Source organism: Eublepharis macularius, chromosome 10 (genome assembly GCF_028583425.1).
Source record: "Eublepharis macularius isolate TG4126 chromosome 10, MPM_Emac_v1.0, whole genome shotgun sequence".
NCBI lineage: Eukaryota > Metazoa > Chordata > Lepidosauria > Squamata > Eublepharidae > Eublepharis > Eublepharis macularius.
This window is the reverse complement of record NC_072799.1, coordinates 35,710,243-35,733,996: the sequence shown is the minus strand read 5'-3', so window position 1 is coordinate 35,733,996 and position 23,754 is coordinate 35,710,243.

Genomic DNA, 23,754 nt, shown 5'->3' with positions numbered 1-23,754 from the left:
CTCTGCTGACTTTGCTACAACCATTTTGTGGTCTTTGGGAACTAAAGAAAGATGGAGGCCTAATCCATATAATTTATGAGTGGAACGGGAGGTTGCTTATGAAATTCTATCCATCAGAAATTTAGGGTTGTTATGGGAGGTAAAATATCTTTTTCTGAATTTTTTTTATTGGAAGATCCAAGACCAAGACCACTTAAAGACCAACTAGATTTCCAAGGTATGAGTATTAGAGTCACAGCTCCCTTTGTCAGATACAAGGAGTGGAAAAAGGAAGGAGTCTTGGCCATTTCCTCATGTCCTTATAGGCACCCTCAGACCTCTGGTGGCTTTTCCCCAGGCTTCCTCACATCGATATTTGCAAAAGTTTGCATGCTGTTTTGTTACAATTTTTTTGGCTTTTCTGGGACTGCACTTTCACTGGTGTTTTCTTTTGAAGCATGTAAACAGTATGGTTCTTTAGCATTCTTTGGTATCTGAATGGGTAAAGCACCCGGAAGAATCCTCCTCTCTCTGCCCAGTTCCTCCCCTGAAGCACCTTCCCTTTCCATTCAGGCCATGAAAGCCTCCTTGCAAAATGAGCTAGATGCAATTGCACATGTGCCAAGTCAAAAATGAAAGAGAGGCGGGTGATTTCAGGCCACGTTGTTGAAAAGTGCCCGACCTCCCCTCTAAAACTGCTATTGTTTGGGACTGTTTGGAGGCTGTCCTGCAACCTCACAGTGTAAGGTAAGCACTTGCAGGGAGTGTGTGTGGAGGATGACTTTTTGGAGTGACTCAGCAAAACACATTCTTAAAGCAGGAGAAGGGCAGGAACAACTGGCTGTGTGGAAACAACCTTTATAATCCAGACAGAGGGTGGGAGGGGTATTGTAAATTAGAGAGTCAGAAAGCTAGCTATAATGCATGTTGTAATTAGCTTGATACATCAGGGGTGTGAAGTTAAATGAACTGTTTGTGCAACAGAGATTTCTGGAACTGCAATAACCACCAAAGGTACTAAGAAAATAGATCAACAAAGCCAGAATAATACTGAGGGATAACCTGCTACAAGATAAGCCCAAACAAAACAACAACAGAACACTACTGGTAGTCACATATAGTTCCCAGCTCAAACCAGTGGAATGCCTCATTAATGACCTGCAAACTGTGCTGGACAATGATAATGCTCTCTCATAGGGAGGCAAACGTTTTCTTGCCTGCAGAGAGCCTCCCAACCTTAAACTCCTCACTTACAACAATGCACTTCTCAACATGGACGTGAACTCTGGGACCAGCGCCTAAAATAAACCAAGATGCCAACTGTGACCCCATATTCACTCCAACATCACAATCACTGGACCTATACATCTCAGGATTGTTCATCTTCCAACACTATATATGTCATTAAGTGTTGGCAATAGAGATGGGCACGAACCGCATTACGAACTTCAAAACCCCACGAAATTGGCGATCGTGCAATCGTGATCTGGCGGTTTGTGATTTTCCATGGTCAATGAACCAGCGTTCGGGAGAGGCCTGGTTTGCTGCGTTCAGCCATGGTTCGGGAAGTCAATCAGGTGCCAGCAATCAATCCCCTGGCAATGGAGCCGGGGGAATGCCTGAACTCTGTCTGCACTCCTTCTGTCGCCCTGGAAACCCAAATGGAAGCCCAGCTTACTTTGATCAGCAGGTCTTCCTTCCAACCACGGAGCTGCAAAGCGGTTACAAGTTGGGAGAAGACACCCAGGGGAGGGAGGGGGAAGGGGGTGTTCTGTAGCCATGGGCACTCCAATCTCATCCCTGCAAACCCTGATAGGCAGCTCTGATGGCCAAACACAGACCTCCTGTGTTGCTCAATGGAACCTATGCTTATAAATAGCAGTGGGCTCCCAGGCTGGGTTTCACTTTCAGCAAGCAGTGGAGTGGGACAGAGCTCTTGCTTGCCACTTGCTAGCCTTTGGGGAGAGAGACTGAGAGTATAATTGAGCTTGGATTTTTGTGGGAGTTTCCTGGGGCCTTGGATTGGAGAGGGTATAACTCCAAGATCCCTTTTGCAATCTTGTCCAAACTTGGGTGATGGCTGTAGGAGAGCTTGCAAAACACTCCCTGGGAATATGGGCTCTCTAAGTGCCACAGGGGCCATTCTGCACCCCATGAACCACAAACTGCGAACCGGTTCGGCAATGGAAAATGTTCATTGAGGTTCGCGATTTTGGGATCGTTGTTGGCACCAAACCATGAACCGCTGGTTTGTGAAATTTTTTGGGTTCGTGCCCATGTCTAGTTGGCAATACTCTTCAACTCTCTAGATTGAACAAGAAGGCCAGTCCCTTCACAAAAGAATCAACAGGCATAAATCTGATATTTAAAAAAATCACAGCATTGAAACATCAATGGAAGAACATTACAATATTCTGGTACATTCCATCACTGACTTAAGCACAGCAGTTCCGAAGCAGAGAAACTTCAAAGGAAAATTACAATGTGAGATTGCTGAAATTCAGTTTATTTGCAAATTTGAAACAATGGATCCCACAGGGTTGAATTGGGACATGGAATTTTTCTCGTATTACAGATGCTAATATTCTGCACTTTGCACCCCTGCTCTATCAAGCTAACTACAGTATGTATTATAGCTAGCTTCCTGACACTCTAATTTACAATACCCCTCCCATCTTCTGCCTGGATTATAAAGACTTCTTCCTTTTTCCACTCCTCATATCTGACAAAAAAAGCTGTGACTCTTGAAAGCTCATACCTTGGAAATCAAGTTGGTCTTTGAGGTACTATTGGACTTCAATCTTCCTTTTTGGCTGCAGACCAACACAGCTACCCACTTGAAACTTTATTTTTTAGATGTATGTATATTTGTATGTATGTATGTATGTATGTATTTATATCATATTTGTATTCCGTCCTCCCTGCAAGCAGGCTCAGGGCGGATAACAACCTTAAATCATTTTAAAACATTCCATATTAAAACATTAAAACATCATATAAAAATAGCAGCAGTCTTTGCCTGGCGGCAGCAATACAGCTATTAACAAGCAATACAGCAGTACAACTAGATATAGCAGCACAGTAACAGCAGCTGAAAAACAAACAGTGGTGGGCAGCTTTCACAAGGAAGGGGGTAGATGTTGCATCCTCTGGCCATCGGAGGCCCAATCTCAGCCATAAGCCTGGCAGAACAATTCTGTCTTACAGGCCTGGTGGAAAGATAGTAAATCCTGCTGGGCCCTGGTCTCAGTAGATAGAGTGTTTCACCAGGTAGGAGCCAGGACTGAGAAAGCCCTGGCTCTAGTCAAGGCGAGGCGGGCCTCCTTGGGGCCAGGGACCGATAACAATTGTTTTTCTCCTGATCGGAGGGTCCTCCGGGGAATATACGGGGAGAGATGGTCCCTCAAGTATGCTGGCCCCAGTCCGCACAAGGCCTTATGGGGTCAATACTAGAACCTTGAACCTGATCCGATACTCCACTGGCAACTAATGCAGCTTGCACGTATTGGTGTAATATGTGCCCTATTTGGTGCTTTCATAATGATTCATGCCGTTACCTGGATCACTGTAGTTAAGTCACAGGTAGACAGGTAGGGGACAAGTTGCCTGGCCTGCTGCAGGTGGAAAAAAGAAGACCTGACAACTGCTGTAACCTGTGCCTCCATTTTCAGGGAGGCATCCAGGATCACCCCCAGGCTCCTGACTGTCTGAACTGGCACAAGCTGTGCCTCTTCGAGGGCTGGGAGCCGGAGTCTTGAACCCAGTCCCCCGTGGCTCAAGTACAGGACCGCAGTTTCAATCAACTCTGTTTCAACCAATCAGTCACGGCTACAAACGCATGTTCCAGGACATCTGGGGCTGAGTTGGGCCGGCCATCCATCATCAGATACAGCTGGGTGTCATTGGCATATTGATGACATCCAAGCCCGAAAATTCGCACCAACTGGGCAAGGGGGCACATATAGATGTAACAATTGGTTCCTCTTATTCTCTTTTTCTCTTTAAAAAGAGGAATTATCTTTGATTTGTCATTAATTTATCTTTGAATTTTTTTAACCATGTGATAGTGTAGATTTCCTCATCTGTAGATATCTGCCTGTTGCTGTGCCACTGTACTATGATATAAAGGGCAAAAAGTGGTCGAATGCAGCAAGGATATGTTCTAACAAGTCCTGGCTTGTGTTTAATTGTTTCTTTAATGGGTCACCTTGTTCTTAATTTTTCAAGTGTGCTTGTACTATGTAAATAAATAAATACACTGCTACTTAGAGATATAAATTGAATCTTCATAAAAGAAGAATTGATTCAAAACTGATTCCTAAAAAGAGGAATAGAAATGGATTGCTAGATTACAGGGAGATATTCAACTAAGAGGAATTAAGAGAATTCCACTTAATAACTCTAGAGTTCAAAACTGTCTAGTCATTCCTGAACAAATCTATTAGCATTCTTCCATTGTTATATTCTTGTGTGCGAGGGAGGGGGGGAACAAATCATACACAGTTTTGAATTATGTGAACTCCGTTTTGAATTATTTAAGTTCATTCACTTGGTTTTACTATGGTGCGTGTATGCATTGGTAAAATATGATTAAAAAGTAATCTTTTAAAAACTGTTTTTATTGGGGATTTTCCAGATAAGACAAAATATAAAAATGGCTAAAAAGCAGTCTTGATGCTACGGCAACACATTGTTGCATCATAATTTCATTTGTGTAGCACAGAAGCACACACACACATTAGTAAAACACTCCACAAAAATGGAAATAACAGACTGTGAAGTAACAAGTAAGGTGAAATATTTGGGAATTGAACTGACTGCAAAGAACATAGATCTATTCAAAAATAACTATGAAAAATTATGGACTCAGATTGAGCAAGATCTGATTAAATGGAATAGACTGAATTTGTCATGGTTGGGGAGGATTGCAGCAGTTAAGATGAACGTGTTACCAAGAGTAATGTTTCTGCTACAAACAATACCAATTATCCGAGACTCTAAGCAGTTTGAAAAATGGCAGAGGAAAATATCAGATTTTGTTTGGGCAGGCAAGAAGCCTCGAGTGAAAATGAAAGTCTTACAAGATGCAAAAGAAAGAGGCGGAATGCAACTGCCCAATCTAAGACTTTACTATGATGCAATCTGCCTAGTGTGGTTGAAAGACTGGATGACGCTGAAGAATAAGAAATTATTGGCCCTAGAGGGATATAAAAAAATATTTGGATGGCATGCATATCTATGGTATGATAAAGTAAAAGTGAACTCTATGTTCTTACACCATTACATACGGAGAAGCCTATATGCAACTTGGAAGAAGTACAGAGATTATTTACAAGAAGGAACCCCCCTATGGGTGGTTCCATATGAGGTAATAGATCCGAGAGCTGTCGATACTGAGCAACAGTGTTTAACGTATAAGGAGATAACCTGAATAGAATCTTCTAAACTTAAAATAAAGACACAGGACGAGTTATCACCAAATTATGATTGGTTTCAGTACAGACAGATCAGAGATCTCTACAATTCGGACTGTGCAAAGGGAGGCATAAGAACAGAAAATTCGGAACTAGAGCAGACACTTTTAAAAGAGGATAAGAAGGAAATTTCCAAGGTATACCAAGTACTGCTGAAATGGTATACTGAATATGAAATAGTTAAAGTACAAATGGTGAAGTGGGCCATAAATTTCAACAAAGAAATAACAATGGAGGCATGGGAATACTTGTGGAAGAATACAATGAAGACTACGACGTGTACTAATATTAAAGAGAACATTTACAAAATGATTTATCGTTGGTACATGACACCAAAGAAGATTGCGCTAGGGAATTTGAACACTTCTAACAAATGCTGGAAATGTAAAAAACATGAGGGTTCCCTGTATCATATGTGGTGGACGTGTGAGGTAGCTAGGCAGTACTGGGGGGAAATAATAAGAGTAATAAGTGAGATTTTACAATTTCAAATTAATAAGAACCCAGAACTCCTGCTACTGAACTTGGGAATGGAGGACATTCCAGCTCAACATAGGACATTGTTATTTTACATGACAGCAGCGGCTAGACTTTTGTATGCGCAAAAATGGAAAGTACAAGAAGTGCCAACTATTGAGGATTGGATTTACAAATTGCTGTATATGGCGGAAATGGACAAAATGACAAGAAAATTGAGAAACCTTGACCCAGGACAGTTCAACACAGACTGGGAGAAGCTGAAACAATATTTGGTGAAGAAATGGGAGGTGGGAGGAGAACTGTGGCAGTTTGAGAACTATTGAAACATAATAAAATGCAGAGAGGGGTGATGTATTGTCGAAGGCTTTCACGGCCGGAGAACGATGGTTGTTGTGGGTTTTCCGGGCTGTATTGTGACTTTACCGGGGGGTGGAGAGGCAAATGAGAATTTCTAAGCAGCTACCTTGTTAGATTGTTATATATAGAATAATACATACAATATTGATAGAAAATAATTAACTATAAGGACTGACTAACTAATATTATTTTTGGTAAAAATTGTATAATGTACTAAATTGAATAAGTCTACCTGAAGATATATATGGGTCAAATTGATTGATAACTTTTGATGATAGTTATATAGATGTATAATCAAAGTAGAATAAAAATAATAATATAATTAAATATAACTAAAGCAGAATGAAGATAAGATATGCAGAAAAAGTAACATATAGAGTATAAGTTAAATTGGTTGACTTATATGAATGTATGGTTTATATGGTTTATGGTTTACAGAAATATTTGAAATTATGAAAAAATGGGACAAATTGTTTGTCTAACATGGAAGAAGGGACTAAAAGATAGGGTGCAGAGTATTAAAATAGTTAAAGAATTATTGCTTAGAATAAAGGGAAAGTATATGTTTGTTAGATAGATGAATTTAAAATGAGTAAGGGAAAAGGGACAAAGGGTTGGAAAACTGTTGGAAGTCTATAAAAAGGGGGGGAAAGGGAGGGGGTTAGAAATTGGGAAATGGGGGAATTGATTGTAATGTGAAATTAAATGATTCTAATCCAATAAAAATTGTATTTAAAAAAAAAACACTCCACAAAAAGAATTTTATTTGTTTATTTATTTATTTACTTAAATTTATAGTCTGCCCTCCCCAACCAAGTGGGCTCAGGGTGGATTACAACAATTTAAAACACACTACACAATACACCAGCAATAGCCATTAAAATATAAATAATACATATCATTCATTTAAAACATTGGCACCATATACATACAACTATCAAAATTACAAACATAGCAGCATGTTATACATTCACCTATCCCCATCTATAGACGATCATATAAAGATGTGAGATGACTTTGGGCAAGAGGGCACAGAAACTCACCTCCCCCCACTGGGGGGAGGGGCATCGCCCAGCATCACCCATATGCCTGGTGGAACAGCTCCGTCTTGCAGGCCCGGCGAAATGATAACAAGTCTTGCCGGGCCCTGGTCTCGCAAGACAGAGCGTTCCACCAGGTTGGGGCCAGGGCTGAAAATGCCCTGGCCCTGGTCAATGCTAGGCGGGCCTCCCTAGGGCCAGGGATCTTTAACAGATGTTTGTCACTCGAGCGAAGAGTCCTCTGGGGTTCATATGGGGAGAGGCGGTCCCGCAGGTACAACGGTCCCAGTCTACTTAGGGCTTTATAGGTTAATACCAAAACCTTGAACCTGATTCGGTACTCCACCGGTAGCCAATGCAGCTGGCGCAGTACCGGTGTTATATGTTCCCATATTGGTGTTCTGTAATAACTCGCGCCGCTGCATTCTGCACCAGTTGTAACTGCCGGATCAGGCTCAAGGGAAGCCCAGCGTAGAGTGCGTTACAGTAGTCCAGTCTAGAGGTGACCATTGCTTGGACCACTGTAGTCAAGTCGCAAGATGACAGATAGGGGGCAAGCTGCCTGGCCTGGCGGAGATTGTAAAAAGAGGACCTGGCAACCACCGAGACCTGATCCTCCATTGTTAAGGAGGAATCAAGAATCACCCCCAGGCTCCTAACTCTCAGAGCCAGTGTAAGCACTGCCCCATCGAGCACAGGGAGCTGGGGTCCCGGATCCACATTTCCACGACTCAAGTACATGATCTCCGTCTTTGTAGGGTTCAGTTTCAGTCGACTTTGTCTCAACCATCCAGCCATCCAGGATCTAGATGTCTTAGTAGACCATAGACTGAACAAGACTCAGTAGTGTGATGGGGTACCTAAAAAGGCAAATGTGGTTTGGGGTTGTATCAACAGAAGCACAGTGTCCAGATCACAAGAAGTGATGGTATCACTCTACTCTGCTCTGGTTAGACCTCACCTAGAGTACTGTGTCAAAAACCCTCAAAAAAAGCTTCAAAAACATGCTCCAGGACATCTGGGGCTGATCCGGGCCGGCCGTCCATCAACAGATAAAGTTGGGTGTCATCTGCATATTGGTGACACCCAAGCCCAAAACTCCGCACCAGCTGGGCGAGGGGGCACATATAGATATTGAACAATAACGGGGCAAGTATCGCTCCTTGTGGCACACCGCATTCTAGTGGACTATGAGATGACAGCCTCTCCCCAGCGCCACCCTCTGTCCCCGATCATGGAGAAAGGAGACTAGCCACTGCAGTGCTGTCCCCCGTATCCCCACATCATTGAGGCGGTGGGTCAGAAGGTCATGGTTGACCATATTGAACATTGCTGACAGATCCAATAAAATCAGCAGCGCCGATCCGCCCCGATCCAGCTGCCTGCAGAGATCGTCTGTGAGGGCGACCAACAGCGTCTCCACCCCATGTCCTGGGCGGAAACCAGACTGGAAGGGGTCTTGGGCTGAGGTCTCCTTCAGGAAGTTCTGCAGTTGTCTCTCTGCTGCCTGCTCAACCACCTTACCCAGAAATGGCAAATTTGAGACTGGGCGGTAGCTGAGCAGATCGGCAGAATCCAAAGATGGTTTCTTCAGGAGAGGCCGTACCACAGCTTCCTTTAATACCCTAGGAATGTATCTATATGTACAATAACTTCAGATTGCTTCTATGTCATGTTTTTGCAATGCCTCTATGAGAACAGGAAATTTAATGGATGGAGGGGAAATAAACTGAAAGAATAGGAAGCCTTAGTAAGTTGTTTGCTCTGATCCCAAAATTAATATTCAAATTTCTCCAAGTTTTGTTGCCAAGGAGCCCCCCTCTCCTGCTCTAAGGCCTGCAATGAACTGTGTCAGTTTCCTGCATTGCTGTTTAAAGACACACTAAAGACCTGTTTCCTGATAACCCTACATGTGTGAACTCTACTACATGTGTCTGTCTCCTGCCCGCATCGTTATCTGCTATAGACTATGCCTATTCCTGTCTCTGCTATGGACTAAAGCTATGGACTAAAGCTACGCTAAAAACTCTCTTTCTGGGTAGCACTGCCCATGCCTGTATCCTGACTTTCCTGCATGTCTGGACTCCACTACACATGTCTGTTTCCTGCCTATGCTCTTTGCTATGGATCACCTACACCAGGCTGCTCCTATCTCTGCTACGGACTGTGTCTCACCTGCTGTTCCCATGGAAGCCTGCCTCACCTGGGCCCAAGCCGCGCTGTTAGCAGCCAGGTGCCAGCCAGGGAGACCTCCAGCGAGCCTGACCAGGCACCCCCTGGCCAGTCCCCGCCTGGAGCCTCCTGCGGGCTAGTCACCCAGCTTGCCCTCGCGACCGGGCAGCCAGCTAGCAAGCCCCAGCCATGCCCAGCCAGCAACCATGTTCCCAGGCAGCCAGAAGACCAGCCTGAACAGCCTACTGAGAGAAGCCATTTCGGAGAAGCGAGCAGACCACGTCTGCAGCGGCGAGCCTCGCCTTGCTCTGCATATCTTAATAGCCACCCCGGAGAAGAAGCTAAGTGCCGACCATCCCAAGCACTTGGAGAATGCATCTCAAAGCAGCCTCCACATTCCAGAGATGATGACATCGGGACAAGCCCTGTTCGCTGGAACATCCATTCAACACGCCCAGATCTCCCCCTCCCTCCTTTGTCCCCTCTTCCCATGGTGTCACACTAATACAATCAGATTCTAAGATGGCCCATCCAGGGTAGTTATAAAGCCATTAGAACCTTTGTTTAACCCGTGAGAACCACTGGGAACCGCACCAGCCCCAGGGTATATTTTGGGGTATTTAAGCTGGCCTCCCAGGCCACATGGTGTGTGTGCCATTCCTTTCCAGACTCCTTGCTGTCACTCCATCTTGGATCTAGTGCAGGCATTAGACCATCTCATCTCACTGCTACGTCTTTGCTCCACATCGGGATTGTGAGTATACCCAACTTCATCGCTCTCAAGTGGGCTACCCCGCTAATGCAACCGTCTCTATTTTCCTACTCTGTTTTCCTAGCTCTTGTGTGTAATTCTGTACGGGTGTGCTAGTTCAGGCATATGCCACATTATTAGTAAAACACGTTTTTATTGTTATTTAGTCTGCCTCTTTATTACATGAGCGTCTGGAGAGGGACCCCGGTATATATTGGTTAAAAGATCTGCACTAAATTTAGTTCCAGACTGCTAGCTAATTCCCCATCCAAATAGAGCAGTTCTGGTAACAGTTTAATCACATTTAGGAAGACTGGAATAATGCAGAATGAAATTATGCTGTAATACGGAGTAAGAACAAGAGAAATTCACTCATCTTTAAGTTTTCCACACCCAAGTTTAGTATATTTCTAGTTGTGTAATCATGTGTGATATGTGCAATAGTGGGTATTATTTTTACTTTCAGGAAATAATAAAATACTGAATTAATGAAGTTTGCTTATTAATTAAGAATTCCCAGGGTGAGGCCGGGAGGCACATGATGCAGCCAGTCTGCTGAAGCTTAACATATGTGGGTTAGTGCTTAATATCTCCTGGAAACTGTATTCCACCACTTAATATATTTATATAAGGACCTGCAAGAATCTCATGGGCCAGGTGAAATACCATTCAGCTCTGCTAGTCCCTGGATTTTCCTCTTGTTTATTTCCATCCCGCCATTGTTGTCTCTTCCTTACCTTCTCCTCCTTCCTTACTGCAGCCCTTACAATTCCAATGCTGTTCATCTCCTAGTTTGCTTGCATTCTCCTTCCTTCGCTGCTTCTTTTACCACATCACTTTTCTCATCATTTCTTCCTTCACCTCTCTTTCCCTTACATACTCACCTGTGCCACCGCTTTGCTCCAGCTTCCTTGCTGCATATGCTGCCACTTTATTTTCCCTTGTTCACCTGCTGTGGCCATTGCCACCTCCTCTTCTCATTGTCTTCCTCAGTACCCCCTCTCTTGCTCTCCCTTCTCCTGGTAGTGGTTTTGACCACCTCCCACAATGTCTGTGGGATTGCTACACAATCCTCAAAATGGTGACGAAGATCATACACACCCAGTATGTTGAAATTTTGAACCTCATTCATTTGTGTTCTGTTCTGAAGTTAGAAGGTTGGGGGGGGGGACAAAACTAGGGGTTCTCCCAGGTTTGTCAAAAAATTCTCCCTGCTTATGCACTGCCCTGTTTTGCAGATTTTTTGATCCACATTTTGAGGCCATATTCAGAATTAGATATATTAAATGCTCAAAGCAGTAGATATCTATGATGGAAGAACAGCTAGATATAAATATAATAAATAATATAAGGAGTCCTTAGTAGAAATTTGGGATAAAAATGAATGAGATAATCAAAATTCTACAACTGTGGTGGTAGGAAGTGGAATATACATCTGATAAGTATCAAATTCAATAACCAATTCATGTGTAGAGTAAGTTATGACTAACAGCCCAAAGCTATGCTGCTTCCTGAGCTGCGATGGTACAACCACAAAGCTGCCTGACAGTTAGTGCTCCTCTTGGGGAAGAGCACCCTTTTCAATATTATCCTGCTATATGTGGGAACATGCAGAAATAGAAAAGCATTCCCGATATATGTACTGACAATCCAGGTGAATAAACATCAATCAGGAAGATTGCACTCTATGCAGACTTAATATTACTAGTTGCTTTTCCATTATTTTTAAAGTGACTCAATGCATTTGTACATACCAAAAAGTGCTCTTAGTGCTCAGGGACAATCCTTTGCTCATCACTGCATACTATTCATGCATAGAGACACCAATTAATAATTTGCAATAAATTATTAATTAAATAAACTGCCCTATTATTATTTCCTCTCCTTCCAATGCCAACATGAAGACATGGCAATGTCCATATCTACCTTTGGAGATGGACTCAAATGGGCTTGGATCTTTGCCTTCAATCTTGTCCATGGAAGAGAAAGAGGCATCAGTTAACAACACTGCAATTGGATAGCAACAACCACTTTCCAGTCCTGCTGTCTTCCCTGGAGTTTCTATCACTGATATCTACATAAGGGAGTTAAAAGGACATTTTCTGTTTTAAAATAATGTTTGGAATTGTACTGCCAGGGGTCTTGTTTAATGAATACAGCCATACATTTTGATTGTGTGTTATTTATTGTGAACTATTTATTGTAATTTTATTGATATTTATTGTTATTTATTGCAAAATATTAATTGGTGTATCTATGAATGAATAGTATGCAGTGTTGATGAGCAGAGGATTGTCTTTGAGCATTAAGAGCACTCTTTGGTATGTACAAATGCATTGAGTCACTTTAAAAATAATTGAAAAGCAATTAGTAATATTAAGTTTGCACATAGTGTTTGTTTATTCCTTCCTTCCTGATTGGTGCTTATTCACCTGGATTGCCAATATGTAGGAACATGGCTGCTTTGACAGATAATGTGTCGAGGAGCAGAAACCCCAGGCATTCTGGATTAAGCATCCCCACCTATCCCCCACCAGGGCCAGCCACCCCCTGAATGATGGCAAACCCATCCCCGACTCACCTGAGAATGACCAGCCTGTGACAACAGGCAGCCAACTGTCATCCTGCCCACAACAGCTTCTATGAGCCCAGTAGCAAGTCAACAACTTCACAAGGCAGCCACGCTGCTCAGTTATATGGCAGCCGCATGGTCACATCACGGGCTCTCCTCACAGTCAAGGGGAAGCCCCGAGGCCCACAGGGGAGCCAGTTCCTGTGTTGACTGCAGAAACGATTCAGGGCAAGTGGGGCTGGTAACAGCTGAGCACACCCAGTCCCTGGTTTCTTGCTGAGGGACTGCCCAACTCCTACCACCACTCTAAAAGCTAGACAATGCCTGAAGCTGCTGGGGAAAGCAACGGGCCCAGCCAAGAGCAGGGTTTTCCCCAAGTGGTTCTCCAGCCGCTGGCCCTTGGATTGGCACACACCTGGCGGGGGAGGGGAAGCATAGGGGAGTGGGGCTGGGGATGAGGGGAGAGATAAAGGGGAGTCTAAATGGAGAGGAGAAGGGAGGAGAGGTGCTAAAGCTCAGAGAGAGAGAGAGAGGAAGATCAGAGTGCAATCCTCCAGGGAGCAATGGAGGTTTCATGGGGGTGTAACCCCTCCCCACTCATCCCAATACAAAGCCTGGAAAAGCATCTAGGGAAGGGTTGAAAGTATGGCAGACCACAAGGAGAAGGGCGCTGTGACCCCAAAGAGTTTACAATATGATAATACTTTGGGGGTGAGCCTTCATGAAGTATCTTGGATGACTACTGCTACTCCAGTAAAAAGTGTTGGGTCAGGTCCACCTTTGGCACAATTGGACATGGTAGCTGAGCATCAAATCATTTTACAAAGCATGACATAAGATTAGGCAGTAAGCAGTTTGATGGCAAGTATTAATATACACATATAGATTTGTGTTCAAGAAGCATTATTGGGCACAAAATTCATCTCAATATAAATCCACATTTCTAGGCATTTAGATTGAGAAGACAGACTTGAAAATATGTGGACAATTGAAGATGAAGTTTCACAAGCTAAGGGAGGTAACTGTGAGGTGGTTGAACTGGCTTCTCAGAAGTCCAGATGTACAATAGTGGCGGCAACCGCAGTATATATGCAGATGATGTGATTTTTTGTTTCTGTTTTCTTTGGCTTTTCACTTCAAACATCCTCTGGGGATTAATTGGCTAGGCCAGTTGTACTTTTGGTGGGGGGAGGGGCAAAATACAAAGAAAATGGCTCTAGAATCTTTTCTTCTCAGAGTATTGTCACCTGTAAACAGTGTTTTCAAACTATAGCAACTTACCATGTATAGTTTTGTATATGTAAGCTAAAAAGTCAACTGGGGTAGAAAGATGACCCAGAGATCTATGCATTTTGCCACTGAGATACTTTTTAAACCTCAGCCCATGTAATTTATTGGGTTAGAAAACTATCCCTTGAGGTTTTTTTCATAGAACACAGCTGCAGGAAAGCCTCCTGAGGTGCTCTGGAGAGATACAGCCCATCATGACAAACTCATGACCTTTCCTGATAAATATTTACCTCACCACAGAGAGATATGTTCTTGGGGTAGAAAGATACCCCAAGGTACAAAAGAGTTATAAATTATTGATTTTATGTACTTTCAGTGAGTTCAGAACATTTAAAATTCATGAAAGTTTATGTTAGTTTTCTAATATCTTAGGTCCAAAACGTAGTTTGTGTTTTTCAAATAACTGGTATTTGGCTCAGGGCAAAAATGTACTCTGAATGCAATATGTGTAATTTTTTTGCAGGTTTGTTTGAAGGTTAATGTTTGAGTTTTCTTTTACACTTGCATTCGTGGATGTATTATTTGCAGTGATTCCCCTCCCCCGAGTTAAAACAGTTCTAGTAATGTTCTGAATTCTGTACTAGAAAGCTAAGCCCTTGTCTGTCTTAAACAAATGCAGTTCTCCTGTTCTGCTTTCTTCCCATGTTTGTTGTCATATCTTCTCAACAACAGGAAAACCGCTTTCCAAACTTTTCATATCTCCATGGTTTTATCTTTTACAGCTTCAGCAGTAAGTGTCAAAAAGCTTGCGAGTGACATTTCCACCCCTGGATTGAGTACAGCCAGGTTAGAAAGGAGGTTGGTGGTCCAAACTATACAATGACAGATTATGTAAATCCTCCCAGGAACGGCTAATCAATCACTAGGGTGTGAGTGGAATGCAGCTGATCTCTGAATTAGCTACTGCTGGAATGTGTTCATGTGTAACTCCACACTGTCTGAATGACATCACAACAGCTCCTAGTCCTTGAAAACCTTGAGGATGATTAGCTGAAGGAATTGGCTGCTTCTGCCAATCATAATCCTCCAAAGCCGCCTTTATAGTTCTGTAGACATGAGGGGAAGAGGGAGGGAGAGGAAAAAGAGGAGGACAGCCAGGCAAGAGGCACAGCCAGCCACAGCAGCAGCAGCAGGAGCAGCTGGTATTCGGGTGATTAAGTAGTTCTCATCGCCTTTTTGCTGTTCTGTGACTGCTCCCTGGTGTAATTCTTGTGTCCGAAAAGGAAGCTGCATTTAAACAGCACGCAGAACAGAGGTTTGAATCATTCCAGCTGGCCGCTTGTTTTGAATAGGGACTGTGTGAATAAATACAAAATGTGACTGTTCCAGAGGAGTTCAGTGCCCGAGAGATGGAGCAAAAGGAGCCTTTCTGGGGTGCTGTGCAAGCAGCAGGCACAATATTTGCCAAAAGGGAACAAGTCCTTGTACACTCCCTGGAACTGAATGAAGAAACCTCAGTAGCTGTCTTTCCCGCCCCCTCTTGCTTGGGAAGAACCATTTCTTGAAAAGGATCTCTCTTTGGGTAAGTTGTGCTGTAGTTTGCATGCAGAGTGGCTTGCTGTGAGTTGTGGTCCTGTTTTGTATTTATTTGTATACCAATGGAATATATCCAGTTATGGATAATAAGTATAACATGGGAAGACTGCTTGTATGTTAGGAAATTATACCTATGAAGCCATTTACAAACTGAAACATGCGGGGGAGGGGGTGTGCTAAAGAAATCTACTATTTCTTACTGAAGTTTTAGGTTAACTGTTCTTGTCTGATATATGTAACTGTGCTGAGAGTAAATTAAATAAATATCTGTGCAGTGAATGATGAATTTGTGTCTGAAGATCAGAAAGCTATAGTAAGTCATGGGAAATCAGAGAACAAGGGAGAAAAAGGAATGATTCCATTGATTCTCCTCCTCTGGAGTTATACTATGTACTCTTTGCTTCTCACTTTCTGTCAGTCAATCCTGTGAAAAACTGAGCAAACCAAAAGCCTATGATTACCTGGGAGGATACTTAAATGGAACCATTTAATTCTCTTCCCTTGGCAACTAATTTGGTAGGAAGGCAGAAATGGGCGAATTGGTTCTGTTCTGCTGGTTTTGTAGTTGAACAACATCTGTCTGGGACATTTAAGAGAGACTGATTGTTCTGTGGCTTGTGAGTACCAATTGCTAGCCTGAGGGAGGGGGACACTATGAGATTTGAGGAGAAAAGTGCCTCTGATACAGAGCAAGAAGACAGCCTGGCAGCTTGGTCTTCTGTCTTACTCTGTGGCCTCAAGTTATTGCTGCTGGGAATAAGTACTCAAAATAGAGCTGTTCCTAGAAGTGAATAATATTTTTCTTCATACAAGCAGTAAGTTAGTGTAACCCTAGGAAAGCAAGAACAGCTGTTTCTAAGCTATTTTTTCTATCTACCCTGCTGCTCATTAAGATAAAACTGTTTCCCACATTTAGGGAGCGAACTATGTAAATGTCCCCAAATTTTGTTGAAGATCCAGGTTTGCATGAAGGTTGTGATGCTGAGCACATTTATAGAGAGGAAACTTAGAAATCACTGGGACTTGTGACCAAGGAATATGTTCTGAATGTGTATGGCTAAAGTCCATGAACCTGTTCCTTTAGATCAGTCTTACTGGTATGAATGGGACTATAGTGGAATAAGAGTCTAAGGGGAGGCACTGTGACTCAATGGTAATGCTTGGCATACAGAAGGTCTTGGGTTCCATATTTGGCATCTCTTATTAAAAGATCACACAGATCCTTTCCCTGCCTGAGACTCTTGAGGAGCATTTGCCCAAGCAGACAAGACAAGATGGGCCCTAAAGCTGACTCAACATAAGCCAGTTTGTTAAGTCTCGTTAAAGTCAAGGGAAGTGTCTTTCAGATTTCTCTGGACTGTTCACAGGAACAATCTATGTCAAATGATGAGAGGCTTTCAATAGCCCAGCTCTGTGCAGAAGCATTGAAGATTATGCGTTAACACGTTGTGCCTCTTCTTAAGCTTACAGCCCATCTCTGAGCCCTGTTTAATAGTCTTCTGGAAGCCAGACATTAGCAATGCAGTGCCAACCTGGCACAGGTTGAGCTCTTTCTGTAATGCTGCTGAACATTTCTCCTCTGCCTCATCAATTTGACGGAATAAAACAAAGCCCGGGAATTAGTTTTAGATATAAATAGCATTGGCTGAGTCATAGACCACTTGTCTGTCATTAACTCTACTCTTTCTCTCTATTAACCAGTGCTTTAAGGGAAACCCATAACTTCAGCAACACTTGTTACAACTTTGTGTCTATCGCTATGATAATTTCTAGGTTGCATGGCAATGTGATCCTGACCATTCTCAGTTTTGTTTCAGGGCATTTAGGGAATCGAAAAATGAGTTCTGTGCAGGAGTTCAACTATCTCTTAAACTGAAAGCAGATGACATGAAAAAGTTATTTTGACATGTGCCACACATTACAGAGCATCATTGCCACCCTCATCTTGACGGTAAAATGCTGAAAAATAAGGCATCATCTTCACTTGGAAACACATTTCAAAATAAATCTTGTTACTCACAAGCAAAGCACCCTACAAAACTTAGAAATATTTGTTTTGTGCTCTGTTTTATTTCATGGGGCTGTTTTTGTTTTTCAGCAAACACACACACACCCCAATATACATACATATCTACTGTATCTACATATACATATATATGTGTGAGCACACACACATAATTTTAATCTAACTAGATAGGTAGAAAGTTATTTACATCCCATTGTGCAATATGTGCATGGAGTGATTAGAAAAATATTCTAGGAAAGTGAATGCTTCCTTTAGCTCACTTCCATTATATAAAGATGATTTCCCTTCTAAGTCAATTACATTTTTAAATTGTGAAGTTTCCTGATGGAAATCAAAAATTTGACTCCATTTTAGCAAATGTTTCCAACATTCCAAACGTGTTAAAGCCAATGAATTTGTTTAGAATTTGTGTATTTTCTGTTTTCATTGAAAAGTGGAGAAATGATAGGCAGCAATGTTTTCATTAGTCCAGTATAGATATACTACAAACAGCAAGCATTTGCTCTATCTAGTGGGCAGTCATGGGTTAAAATCCCAATTTAGTCTTGGATTCATCAAGTGGTTTTTGCTATCTGTCTTCTCAGTCCCCCATCCTACTTTAACAAGTGGTAATAATGACCTTCATTCCTGAGTGTCATATTGTGGTGAAGATATAGGGATCATTTACACTAAAATAGTCCCAATGAAATGAATGAAAATCAACTGAACCTCCCACAAAAAAGAACAGAGTGCACAATAGACAATAGATATGTGGGGATCTTTCATTGACCCTGTACTTTAATCACTAAGGCTGATTAACACACACACACGTTTTCCTAAATGGAGTGTAAAGGAAATAAGAATTTACTGTTGAATATGAAGTGTCACACAACTTCTTGTGTGTGTGTTTTGTTTTGTTTTGTTGCATTCCAGGAATAAGGGTCAGGCAGTTCTATTTAATGCATATAGCCAGTTCCTATATTTCACTTAGAAAAAAGTTATGTGGCTGAAGTTGTCCTAGGCCTTTGGTTGGTTGAGGGCTTGCATCATGTTTCCCCCTTCTTTTGACCACCATGCCCCATTTTCCGCCTTGCTCTGAGTGGCATGCCAAGGCTGAGTAGAACCTGTAGTTTTGAGAGCCAGTTTGGTGTAGTGGTTAAGAGCGTGGGACTCTAACCTGGAGAACCGGGTTTGATTCCTCACTCCTCCATTTGAAGTCAGCTGGGTGACCTTGGGTCAGTCACAGCTTCTCAGAGCTCTCTCAGCCCCACCCACCTCACAGGGTGATTGTTGTTGTGGGAATAATGATAACATACTTTGTAAACCGCTCTAAGTGGGTGTTAAGTTATCCTGAAGGGCGGTATATAAATCGAATGTTATTATTATTTTAATTATTATTTTATACCTTTTTACAGTGACCTATGTAATTGTCGACAACACCTGAAATTGGATTACTGCAATATGTGATTCCCTTTTATAGTTTTATATGTCTTAAGATTGTGTTTATTGCTGTTCTTTGATGTTGTTGGCCGCCTTGAGCCTATTCACAGGGAGGGCGAGGTATAAATCTAATAAAATAAATAAAAAGAATAGTTTATTGTGAAACATAAAAAGAGAACCCTTTGCTCCCCCTGAGCATCTGTGGCAAAGCAGATCGTGGAACTCATGAGTAGCACCTTAACATTTGTGTGATCATGTCCCTATATCCAAACTGTATGAACTGTAAACAAACTAAGAGTGTTTGTGGCTGGTCTGTAGTGAGAAATTGAAAGAATTGTGTGTGTGCTCTGAATTTCATTAAAGTATGTGAAAGTATGCCATTTTGTACCTGAGCTTTGCCCCTGAAGAGTTTTCATTTCATATTGGCAATCCTCCCTTTTTTGCTAATGAGATGCTAACATGGCTGTACTTAATAATAAAAAGTCTTCATTTTATACAGCACTACTGTCAAAGATGCTCACAAACAGGGTTGGCCATAAAAATGAAGAGCAAATGTCCTTAATATTAAGTTTCATATAAGAGTCAGAGCTCCCTTTAATCAGAGATTTTGGAAGGAAGAGGACGTGGAGTAGAAGCTAAAGAACTCTCTACCCTTGATGATATACTTACTTAGGGATCTTTCAGATATTTATGATATATATATATATATATATATATATATATATATATATATATATATATATATATATATATATATATATATATATATATAAAACACCTTATCTGTATTTTTAATTCAGTCAGGTATCCAGGTGGTATTCAGAGTTTTTCAGGACACTGATAAAGGGGTCTCAAAAATTACAAAAAGATTTAGGAATATATAGAGATATAGCATTTTAAGGCTCCCAGGACTATTTTTCTTCAATTTTACAGTGTCAGTATCTTCTTGACAGATCTTGAAAGTGGATTGCTAGGTTGATTTTGATTCTTTTGATTTTGATTCTCTGGTTTGGCATTGTCTTGTGATTCTGCTTGTATTCTCTGGTTTGACATTGATTCTGTTGGGCTTGTTGGCTCTGTTTGGAGGATTTGGCCAGTGGTTTGTCTTGTATGTTTCTCTGTTGGCTTCTTCGCCCCGCAGAAATCATGTGATTTTTTTACCCATAGGAAACAATGGACACAAGTAGGATGGCCGGATGCACCTTGTTCAGGGGCCAATAGACTTGGACTATTTGAATGAATCCATGTAAAACATGGACAGTCTTTAAGGGACAGGCAGTGATAGGTTCCCTGAAATGTTGGTGTCATTTACTTGAAAAATTGCCACTCCAGCTTGCTGGAAAGACTCTCCCATAGGGAATAATGAGCCTCAAAAATCAGGACCCCCCCCATGAATCCAAAATGATACTGAGGGACCTGAATAACCCAGAATACTAGTATTTGTGCCTTTCCCAAAACCCAAATCTACTGATTTTTTTCCCTCCAGGTACATGTCCATAGATGTATTTATTGAATCAAGCCTTCTCTTGCTTGTATACAAGCAATCACCATCAGTTCTGGTTGATGATCATATTAAAGTGAGATGGAATGTTGGAAACTGACTCATACAAATATCTATGTTTAGGCATAAAGCAGTACTTGGGGAAATGAAGTAACATGTTGTGTTTGGCTGTGCACAGTCAGTGTTCCCCTGTTTGGGCTATATTGCCTGCACAGACCCTTTCATTGCTTATCTTTTATCTGTCCTGTAATGGTTTGCTTGTTTTAAAACCTTTTTACACCTGCAATCCTTTTGTTAAACTTTGTACCTTTGGCTTTGGACCTTTAATTCAGCTCCTCCTTACTTTACCTTAAACTTATACCTCAGGAGGACTTTGGTCTTAATAAACACTCCTTTAATGTACCAATTCTCTTGAAATTCAGTCATCCTTCAAAAGCAGATCCATCAGTGTCAGGGCCACTTTTGCAACCCATACGGCAAGTGTTTGCATACTTCAGATCAAATCAAAAGCTTGGGGGTTCTCCACCCCCTGCATCTGATTCTTAAACTGTGTCTTAGTTTGGCCTCTCCTAGCCTAGCCCCACTGATCTATGCTTTTATAACTTTCAGATTGGACTCCTGTAATATGATGTGCAAGGGGTTGCCTTTGAAGGGAACCCCAAATCTTCATCTGCTACAAAATGCAGCGCAGCACCTTTTGGTTGGTGCAGGGCAAGGTTACACAAACACACACACACATTTTATGATGACTGAATTGTTTGCCTCTGTATTTCTAGGTTTCATTCAAGGTGGTATGAAAAACCTCCATGATCTGTGTTCCACATACTTTAAGCTTTATAAGAAAGAGACCACATTCAAAATATTTAAGAGTAGTGTTGTCATATCTAAATTTAAGAGTGTGGTAGTTTGGTGTTATCCATAAAAGTAGGTCTTAACATGCTACACATTAAAGCATATGGTGGGTAATCATCTCATGCCTCCTAGTGTGAATGCTTCAAAAATCAGGAAAAAAGGCTTTTGACTCCCCCTGCTGTGACTGTTTCATTGCTGTGAGGACTGGCTGAATCTATAGCTTTTTGTCAAAACAAAAAATGCTCGTATTTTTTTCCTGATTTTTGTAACGTCTATTTCACCTGAACAGCTAGAGGAGCATTCAAAATCGTATGTCCATGGCAAATGAATGTATAAACACCTTGGCTTGGATTCTGTAATCAGTGTGAGCTGATTGAAGGGTTTCCTGCCAGCAGAATGGGACTTCCTTGCCTTTCCTCTCTTTCTGCACCCAAGAATGCTGCTCTTGTAGTGGGGGACCCCAAGTAACAGCCTGAGGTAGCGTATTTGATATGAAAAGCACACTCTCTGACCTCCTGTCTTTGTTGCTACCATTTGCTGTTACTGCACACCATTGGAGAAGTCCCAGATCCAGAGAGGAGTGATCTAAGACTGAGACTGATCCACTTTTCTTTCTTCTCCTCTACCCCAGATAAGGCTGGTAATGGAAAGAAAATCCTAGCATCAGAAATGCGTTGGTAAGGATACAGCATGGAACAGGTCAAAACCATTCCAAGTTCTGGGAGCAGTTTACGGTAACAAGCACTCTGATGCAAAGCCTATAAAATTTTGTAGCACAGGGGAGGGGAGGAAGGCTGATGCAGGACAAGGTGAAGCTATTTGTAGCTCCATGCAATCTCTGTGTGTGCGGTCCCAACCATCCTGAAAAATGCACAAGTGCAGCTAAAATAACGTGAGAACTGGGCAAATACAGTTCCTATGGGCAGCAATTTCTGTGTTTTTTAAAAAAATGATCATGGCAATTACTATTCTGTGCAGAAGATCCCTCTATGCATTGGCTCACCACATGGGGAAAGAGAGCGGACACTAGCGTGTTGGCCTCACCCCCACCTCTGCATGATTTGCAGGGTGTGAATGTCAGAGGAAGCAACCGTGCACATGCTCCATCCCCATTTGGAAAGCAGCATTACTGTTAATGGGTGGGACACACCTGGGTACTTCCACCACACATTCACACTCTGCAGACTTCTCTGTGGTTGTGTTGGGGATGTGACCAGTTCATGTCTGCTTTCTTTCCCCATGCAGTGAGTCAATGCCCAGGTGGGTCATCTGCCCAGATCTACCATGTAGCCAGGTTGCAGTGGGAATTTATTTCTGATTATTTGTGGGAACACAGCCTTGTCCTAAATAATGTGAGGAGTTGTTAGAGGCTAGTTGTGCCACAGGGACCATACAATAAGTAGATCAAAACTGATCTTGGAAATGAGTGCCAGCAGCATGCAAGTTTTATCTATGCACATTCAGTTCACATTATATTGTCCACTCATGTGAACCCTATAAAATGTTCCCTCTCATGTTGCTAACGTAGCAGTAGAAGGACGTTTCTGGTGGTGCAATGTGATGGACATTTCACATAGGAAAGACGTTGCCTGTGCTGCTGTGATAGTCCAAGATGTAGTCCTAAGTTGATACTCCTTCTCTCAATCCTCTCTGCTCACAGGGCTGTGCTGTCATGTAGCCTCTGATAAATGCTACCTCTGTATTCAGAGGCAGAGAGGGTTGATCAGTTGGAATTGGAAATGTCTTGAGTGGACCATGCTAGGGCTTCTGCTAATGGAAAATATACTTCACCTGCTTTGTGTTTTTATGCAAGTTTATGGTCATCATATGGCTTGGCTGGGTGGTATAGCTAGGGAAATTGGTCTAAAGTGCAAAGCAACAACTGAAGTTGTTTTGCACTTCCGACAAATCTTGATGGGAAAGGAGTCAGAAACAAAGCATCAGCTCTTGAATGTGCTAAGGAGAACATTTCACATCCTATAATAGTCCCCAAGAGTGTGCTGGGAAATGCAGCAATCCAACACAACGTTGATGCACTGAGAATAGGTCTATCATTCAAGACACTGAAATGTAATAGGGTGTGGTGTGCACAAATATCGCCATCAGGAGTGTGCAATAGCCAGAAACCTAATAAAGCATGCCTCAGAGCACAAGGTAGCAACTGGGCATCAAGCATCCGGTTTTGCACTTTCAGGATGTATCTTGTCCCGGAGGAATAATCTAGCCATGTGTCGGAGCCTCTGCTCGGCCAGTTCTCCCTTCGCAAGCATTGTTTTAAAGTCCTTGGAGGACAAATATGAATTTT